This window comes from Callospermophilus lateralis, chromosome 2 (genome assembly GCF_048772815.1).
Source record: "Callospermophilus lateralis isolate mCalLat2 chromosome 2, mCalLat2.hap1, whole genome shotgun sequence".
NCBI lineage: Eukaryota > Metazoa > Chordata > Mammalia > Rodentia > Sciuridae > Callospermophilus > Callospermophilus lateralis.
Genome location: NC_135306.1, coordinates 202,360,907 through 202,370,727, shown reverse-complemented (window position 1 = coordinate 202,370,727; position 9,821 = coordinate 202,360,907).

Here is a 9,821-nt window from a genome sequence, read left to right as displayed (position 1 = left end):
ATTCCCTGTGGCAAAACCTTCCAACAATATATTTTAACTGGCTACTTAAAATTAATAACTGGAACACTAATGCAAAGCACTTACAAATGGCTGGGTGTAAAGATATAGTGAAAAAACAACATTTTAAGTCTATAATTATCAAATGATAATTAAAAGAAATAATTGCAGGATAAAAAAGTGCAGGCTGCAAAGCACCCATTAGCTCCACTGTCCAATTAATTGTTCTGAGATCTTGTAACAATCTTCATTTAGCAGATTTTTTTCTTTATTACAAAAATGAGTATTTCATGGGCTAAAATTAGGTTCAATATGACCAACTTGAAGCAGTTCTTGCATTAGCATATGAACCACTTGAAGTTTCACCCTTATAAGGGGCTATTGATCAACCCAGACACAATCATCTGACAGCCAATTAATTTTTTCCGCTGTTTTCTGGGACAGAGAAAAAAATCAATGCCCCTACCAAAAAGATGGATTAGGTAAATACTCCAATCGATATCATCCTTGTCAAAAGGATTGTGCCACAAGTAGATAACTTTCTTGTTGTTTTTTTCCCCAACCCCCTAGTGGGGCTAGACCCTTGATTAAGCATTTGAGAAGTAACCATTGTGGTAGGATACATCAGTAAAATTCTCATGCTGCTTACTACATCACAGCTCCATAAATTTACTGGAGGATAGATCTCAAGGATATAATGTTTGAAAGAGCCTTTGTTACCTTCAGCATCCTGCCATTGAAGACCCTGAGCACTATCTGCAGGTTTAGAAATATGACCTATACCTTCTAAGTCAGCAGGGGCCCTATGTAATGACCATCTTTTAGGTCAAGGCCTTGTGAAAATAACAGACATATCTGATCCTGTATCAATCACACCCTTATTTATCATTCAATTTATTTTAAGATCCAAATGGGACTGCTCTTGCTTAACTAATTGAGTCCAGTATGCCCTGTCTGACAACCCAGACCTTTATCATCTCTTGGTTTATCTGGTAAAATTTTTTCTTTACCTTTACACCCATCTGTTTGTAAGTGCTTTACATTAGTGTTCCAGCTATTAATTTGAATAATAAGGCAAAAGAAGAATTTGAGCTATGGTAATCTCTGGATATACTTGAACAATGGAACTATTTGAGTTATAATTTTCTCTCTCTGGTAAAATCTGAATTGATCAACTTGAAATCCTTTCATAGTCAAACTACTTCTTCCCAATATAAGTCCCACTATGCCAGAGGGCAAAGGGCCACAAATTCCCATAGGAATGGCCTGAGGCCCCATCTCCAAGTTAATACACATATTTGGTGATGGAACAGAGGTCCAATGCCATTCTCCCACTTGTGGCCCTGTAAAGGTCTCAGATGGAGAGACATGGGGCTGTGCTGAAATGTACGGCAGCTCTGAAATGATACCCCACTGTTTGAGGGGCCCTGGATAGGCCCCTTTTCCCATTTCCCGACTGAAGGATCAAAGATCCTCCTTTCACCTCTGACTGCAATTTGCATTCACTGGCCCAATTCTTGCCACCACAATGCAGACTCAGCCCTGATTTATTTCCTTGTCCCGGCTTTTGCCAGCAATCTCTGGCCTCCTATCCAGGCTTGCCACAGTTAAAACACTCCCTTTTGGAATTTTTAGTCTTCCAGGGAGACTAAAAATTTTCTTTTTCAGTTTTAATTAATTTTTAATTTGTTTTAATTAGTTACACATGACAGTACAATGCTACGGATATCCTAATGCTCGATAGTACTTAACTTGTGTAGTCCTAAAATAGTATAAAATAGTTCCATCATCTCTGAGATACCACTGCCAATGTTGCACAACATGTGGATGTTGTGTGATATTCCTTCATCAAACATGCCTAGTCCAACTTTTTTTTTCATTCAGTCACATCCTGGGATCCAATGTTAAATCCAATATCGCATGTCTTACATATAACTGTTCTAAAGGATTTTATTTTGTGTATTATATGTATCTGTAGTGTACATTTCCATGTAATGTAAAAGAAATATCTACAAATGAACATTGCAACCAGCTATCCAAGTGTCATACCAACTGAAATATCAAATACACCTTGAACAATGAAAAAAAATGAAAATTTTCTTTCAGTGTTACAGCCATTGCCATGCTTTGAGAATATGCAATCTTCATATCTGCACAGAGGTAGATAAAATATGAGACTGTCCCTTTCTTTCTATGAGGGCAGACTTCCCCTTGGCAGGTCTTATTAGCATTTTCAAAAGCCAGCTATTTAACTAATAATTCGTCAGCATCAGGGTTTTCTATTAAGTGATTTACAGCTTGGTATAATCTAGGAACAAAATCTGTGTAAAACTCATCAGGTTCTTTGCAGATCTGAGAGATGTTCAGTTTTCTCTCCCTTAACAGGTAACTCTCTTCATTCCCTTTTAGCATACACATACTTATTTGTAAACAGGTTTGTAAACAAAATTTAACTGATGCCACAAATAAGAAAATTGGCCAATTCCAGTCAACATTTCCAGAGTAACATCAACCCCCATGAGGCTCTATTTCTTTCATGTGTTCCACACTAAACTCCATCCAATTAGATTTCCACATTAAATACCATTTGAAAGACTGCTTTAGCCAGCATAATCCAATCATTAGACAGTAAGACTTCACTAGTAAAAGTTTCTAACAAACTCTGAACAAAGGGAGCCTTGCCCATACATAGAGCAGGCAGACTTAAGCTCCTTAAGAGTTTTAAAAGGAATGGCTCATGTGATCTGAAGTGGGGCTAACCTGCTGAAGTGATGCTAACTTCACAAATTGAGATAGATCTGATGAGGGAGGAAGAGGTGTAGTTGGCTGAAGATTTTTTGTTAGGTGTTTGCAACCACTAACTGTATTCTTAAAGGCAAAAATCAGATCAGAAGCTGACCAAATTATGCTGTCCTGAGATGGATTGAGACAGTCTCATATTAAAGACCACAAAGGAGAATTTTCCACAGAAATCTTGTCCAAATCTTTGGCCACATACCTAATAAGCTCCTCTTTACCAAGTCTCTCCCAGATTTTAAACCCATGCTTCCTTCCTCCCATTTCAATAACAAGTTCTAAAAACTGTGCCAGCTGCACCTTCTTTATGGAGTTCCCCCACAATTTCAGCATACTTTTAAGCATTGTAACATAAAGTTTTCTTTCTTTTGTGTTAGAATATCCCATTTTTTTACACCAAACTATGTAAAAAAACTCACTCCTTCCCTTCTTTTCCAGTGTACTGCAATTAAGGTCAGAGCCAAGCAGATACAGGCAAAAGGAGTCTCCCAGATTCTTCCCCACAGGGAACTAAGGTCCTTCATGAAAGGGACAAAGATAGAGCCTGGGCAAAAAGAGAGAGTTGAATCAGTAAAAGAGGAGAAATGATTTTGAAGTATGTAAGTTGTAAAACAGTGCACAGGAAAGCGGATCTGGAGGATCAGATAGTATTATCGCTTAGATTTTGGTTGTCCCCTAATGAGCTCATATGATGGAGAATGTAGCCAGGCTCAGAGATGAAATGATTAGATTATGGGAGTATAACCTACTCAGTAGATTAATTCATTTGATGGGTTAAAAATTAAAACAGATGTTGATGCTGATTGTACGCAGGTGAGGCATGGCTGGAGGAAGTAAGGAAGTGGGGAATGACATTGTGGCCTTGGCTCTAACACCTCTCTCTCTCTCTCTCTCTCTCTCTCTCTCTCTCTCTCTCTCTCTCTCTCTCTCTCTCTCTCTCTCATCTCCATCTCTCTTCCCTTCCTGGCTGCCATGAGCTGACCAGCTTTCCTCTGCCATACCCTTACTCCATGATGTTCTGCTTCATCACAACCCAAAGCAATTGAGTCAGCTGACTGTGAACTGAGACCTCTGAAACAATGAGCCAAAATAAACTTAACCTCTAAGTTTTTCTTGTTAGATATTTTGGTCACAGTGACAAAAAAAAGACTAATACATATAGATTAAGAAAGTTTCCTGAATAGAGTAAAAAGAAAACACCACATTTAAAACAGGATATGTAGATAAACATGATAACCAGAAATACATGAAACCAAGCTCGGATCCTGAGGTCAGAAAAGTTGAAAAAGGCTCTCCTAGTGTCACTGGCTTCCAAATCACTATCAGGTGCCCTGGGTTTGTTATGATGTCTTTCAATTTTCCAGATGGCACCCTGAGGCCTGGGGGTGGTGGGGCTTGGTCTCATAGCAGAAATATCTTGTTGATCATATGATGTATTATCTTGAAACCAAATCTGTTACCAAATTTTAACCCCAGACTGGGTCTTTTTCCTTCTTGGAATTATGGAACAAATAATACTAAGTGTCAACTAAGCAGAAAAGGAGATCTTTGTTCTTAGTCAAAATAGGAGAAGTGGGAAATAAGCTTCTGGATCAACTTTTCAACACCTGAGCATCAAAGTAAAAGAACAAGGAGAAAAAAATGGGCTAATAAAGAAGAGAAATATCTGTGTCCTTCCTGGAAAGGGGTAGAAATTTCCTAGAAATTTGGGGTCACTTATTTATGCTCCTTTTTTTTAAAGAGAGAGAGAGAGAGAATTTTTTAATATTTATTTTTCAGTTTTCGGTGGACACAACATCTTTATTTTATTTTATGTGGTGCTGAGGATCGAACCCAGCATCCCGCGCATGCCAGGCGAGCGGGTTACCACTTGAGCCACATCCCCAGCCCTATGTTTCTTTTTTTAATATCTATTTTTTAGTTGTAGTTGGAAAAAAAAACCTTTACTTTTTAATCATTTTTATGTGGTGCTAAGGATTGAACCCAGGGCCTCACACATGCTAGGTGAGAAATTTACCACTGAGGCACAACACCAGCCCTTATTTATGCTTCTTTAGTGGTTCCTTTATTTTTTTCTTTCTGAGATAGACAACTCACGAGAGAATACAAATGGTGTGGCAAAATAAATAAAGATTAATATAAATAAATATTTAATAAGATTAACAGGCCATGTAAGGTAAATAAATTTGGGGAGGTAGGAATTCGGCTGGGTATTGGAGGAAGTATAAGATTTGGGTGGGGTAACATTATCAATAAACCCATGTGCTATCCTTTAGAACAATGGAATAACTCCTGAGGAAATTCAGAAATCAGGTCTGACATTCTCATCATAGGCCCAGAGTGCAAGGGCCTCGTGGAGCAGAACGGAGAAGCCACAAGTGACTGCTGCACTCTTGTGTAGGGCCACCACACATCACAGCCTGCACTTCCTTTACTCTGTTACCATGCTTCTTGGGTGCCCCATGTGCAATTCAAATGGATCCAGTGCAGCAGAAGTTACAGTGGTCATCATTCTAGAGGACATAGGCAGTAAACTTTGACAGTATCCATGACACACCATCTCTAATACAAAGAGTACCTGTAATGGAGATATGGATGTCTCATCCACTTCCAAGAACAAATATGTCTGGAGCTACCAAGACATAATCCAAGCCCAACAGAAGTTTGGGGGTGGAGACTTGCCAGAAAGTGCCTGAGGCAACCTGCAGAGCTAACCTGTGGTGACATTGCCATTCCAATGAACCTAGAGGACAGAAAACATCAAGTCAATGAGAATTGTTCTCAAAACTTCAGATCTCATGGACTGAACTCACTGCTTTTTGTACTACAGGGGAACATGTAGCCCTTTTGTTTTTCCAATTTCTTCCCTTTGGAATGGAAATGTGTGTCCTATGCCAGTTCCATTGTGGTATTTTGGAAGCACATAACTTGTTTGGTTATACAAGTTCACAACTGAAGACTTATTTGCCTCAGGATTTGTATCTTACACACATCTTATGTAATTGATTTTTAGTGGGGACTTTGAATGTCAGATTTAGGAGTTGATTCCAGAACTAGGTAAGACTGTGGGAGCTGTTAAGATGGAATTAATGTATTTTAGAATAACATAAATATTTTAACAATACCATTCTTCTAATTCATAACAAGGAACTTGTTTTTCATTTGTGTGTTTGTATGTGTCCTCTTTAATTTCTTTCTCCTCCTCCTCCTCCTCCTCCTGTTGTTGTTGTTGTTGTTGTTGTTGTTGTTGTTCTTCTTCTTCTTCTTCTTCTTCTTCTTCTTCTTCTTCTTCTTCCTCTCTCTCTCTCTCTCTCTCTCTCTCTCTCTCTCTCTCTCTCTCTCTCTCCCCCCCCACCCCCATTTATCTTTTTCTTTTTTTTTTCTAGCACTGGGGATTCAACTTATTGTGCATGCTAGACAGTTACCATACAACTGAGCTACATTCCCAAATCTTTTGTATTTGAAGCAGGGTCTTGCTCAAGTGCTGAGACTGGCCTTGAGTTTGCAATCAGCCTGCCTCAGACTTCTGAGTAGCTGAGATTGCCAGGTGTGTACCACCACATCTGGTTCATTTCATTTATTCATTTTTGAATAGTTTTCACTGTAGAGATTTTTGGTTGAATTTATTCCTAACTGTTTTGTGTTTTGTAGCTATTATAATAGCTATAAAAATTATTATAATAGCTACAAAAAATATTATAATAAGAGATTATTTTTTAATTTCCTTTTCAGAGAGTTTGCTATTGGCATATAGAAATGTCACTGGTTTTATATGCCACCGTATACTAAAACTCATGGATCTGGCAAGGGGCAAAGAGCAATTACAAAAATAAAGATGCAGATTCTGAAGATAAATCTGGGGTCAGGTGGAGTGCTGCTCTCTGATGGAGGAGCAGATCTCAAGACTTACACAAGCAATCTTTATTTATATATGTCTCGTTATCAGGTTAAAGACTATGCAAGCATTATCTTTTGTATTCAGAAATGTTACAGAACTAGAAACATCTATACAGCTTGTCCATAATTGTAATCCACAGTTGCAATGTGCAATGTTAGGAGATTTGTGTAGCACTCAAGAAGGCCCATTGTTTACAGTTACTGTTAAACAGGCAGGCTCAGGAGTGGCAGAGTTAGTGAAACATTGTGGTTGTATAGCATGAGATTTCATCTATTCCCAGGGAAATATGTGCCTGAGATCAAGGTTGAAGCTGACAAGACTCTTGCACAAATCCTCCTTAGGCAGGCTATTACCATAGCAACTGGGCATCCTATGTTCTGGCACAGAAACATTCCCAGAAATCAGGCATGCCCCAGCCATGAGGTCATCAGAGACCCCCAATCTCAGTCACTGCTTTCCCATTCTCTGTCACCACTGTGTGTGTGTGTGTGTGTGTGTGTGTGTGTGTGTGTAAAATAATGTCACTTTACAGAATTGATTTATCACAAGCAACTTGGGAGGCTGAGTCAGTAGGATCACAAGTTCAAAGCCAGTCTCAGCAACTTAGCAAAGCCCTAATCAACTTAGTGAAACCATGTCTCAAAATAAAATTTTAAATAAAAACAGTCTGAGTTTTCAGCTTAGTGGTTAAGTGCCCCTGGGTTCCATCCCCAGTACCAAAACAAAACAAAACACAAAATTGTGTTCTCAGTTCTAAGAGTCTTTTGGTGGAGACTTTAGGTTTTGCTATATATTAGTTTATGTTCTTATAAACAGGCATATTTTGAATTTTTCTTTCCAATTTATATGCTCCTTATTTTATGACTATGAATTTGAATACTATGTTAAATAAAACTGTTGGAATTGGACAGCCTTTTATTTCTCCATGTCTTAGAGAAAAAGTTGAAACTTTTTCTAATTCAGTCTGATCTGAGTAGTTGGTTTGTACACATGGACCTTACTGTGTTGGGGTAAGTTCAAGATATACCTACTTTGTTGAGAGTTTTTATTATGAAGGGATATTAGCATCAAAAAACAGGCAAGAAGACCAATTGGTATTGTTTAGATATTATTGGCTCCCCAAAGCTCATTGTGAGATAATGCAACAATGTTTAGAGGAAAAATGATTGTATATTGAGAGCCTTTACATAGTCAGTGAATTAATATCCTAATGGGATTACTGAGTGGAAACTGAAGGTGGGTGGAGTGTGGCTGAAGGAGGTGTGTCATTTGGAGGCATGATTTTGGGGTATATATTGTGTATCTGGCAAGTGGAGTCTCTCTGCTTTCTTATTATCATGTGATCTATTTACTTCCACCACACTCTTTTACCATGATATTCTCCCTGACTTTGAGCCCTGAGGAATGGAGCCTGCTGTCTTTGTATTGAGACCTCTGAAACTGTAAGCCCCCCAAATAACTTTTTCTCTTTCAAAATTGTTCTTCTCAGGTCTTTAGCTGACTACCACAGAATTTGGTACTGAGAAGTGGGGTCTTTGCTGTGACCATGTGGTTCAGAAGCTTTTGGATCTTTTTAGAATTTAAGGGAAGAATTTTGAGATGTTTAGCATTGCAAGCAGGAACTGTTTTAGATTGTTGTAAGCAGAGATTAATGGCTAATTCTAGTGAGAGTTCAGATGACCAGAATGTCAATAGGACCATTGACAGTAAAGATAGGGCTTAAGAGGGTTCAGAAAAAGAAGACTTTATGGGAGTTTGGAATAGAGGCCATTTGTGTTATGTTCTGGCTGAGAAGTTGTCTGCATTTTGCTCATGTCCTGAGACTATTAGGCTGATTTTAAAAGGGAGGATTCCTTTAGCTGGTGGAAGAAATGTCTAGGCATCATAGTATTCAGGAAATGGCATGGATGTTACTGGCAGTTTTTAGCTGAATTTATTGTGATAGTCAGGATCAGAAAGCAGACCAGAAAGATTTGAAAACCTTGAACTTTAAAGGCAGGTGTAAAATGACCTAAGAAAGTTGCCATTGTTGAAGACATTATATCCACTGAAGAAATGCTACACTATTTCCAGAGACAATAAGAAAGATGGCTTGTGGACATCTCAGAAATTGGCAAGGTCATATCCATCTCAGACTCAAGGAAGTAAAAGTAAAAATCTCTTGAGGAGAGACTAATGGGGTGCCTTTCTTGAAAAAGGAGGCCTAGGAAGTTTTTTCAACATGCTTAGCTACTTAGGCACGCATAGGCTGCTCCAGCCAGGGTCCCTGGAGGCTTGACTACTGCTCAAGATGGTGGCAGACCTTGGTGTCCATCACCGTGTTCTGCAGAAATGCAACAGACTGGAGTTCAGGAGTCATGGAGGCTTCTACCAAGATTTCAAAGAAAGGTATGGGTGGAAGGAAAATTTTGAGCAGAGTCAGAGTCCCTCCAGACACCCACTGCATGCAATGCATGGAGATGTAAAAAGGAAGCCAAAGCTGCAATGGAGACCCTCAAGAATAAGAAATGCCAATACCATGAAACATCCACTGAGGAAGCCTGCAGCAATCAAGGTGAGTCAAACCAACAGAAAGACCACTTGGGCTGCAACCAACAAGGCCACAAGAGCAGAATTGAACAAGCCCTTTGGACAGAACATCATGCCATGTGCCCTAGATGCCAGGTGTGGAACTACAGAACTTGTTTGCTAAGCAAAATTCTAGTCATGCTGAATCTCTGTACATTTATATATTGGATACTTATACATCACTTTTGATTTTTACAGGAGCTCATGATGCAAGTTTGTCCTGAATATCAAGAGATTTTGGACTTGGACTTTTGGGAACTCTTCAACTTTTGTGACTGTGGAGACTCTTAGAAATAGACTAAATGTATTTCATTGTGAGATAAGAATGAGCTTTTGAGAGCCAGGGATGAAACGGCATAATTTAGACATTAGGTGTCCCCCAAAAACTCATGTGTGAAACAATAAAAGCAAACTGGAGCAGGTAGGGTGTGACTCCAAGAGGTGGGAGTCGTCTAAAATACATAAAGAACTCAACCCCAACTCATTGGGGGTGTGTCTTTGGGGTATATATTTTGTATCTGGCAAGTGGAGTCTCTCTCTGCTTCCTGATTATCATATGAGC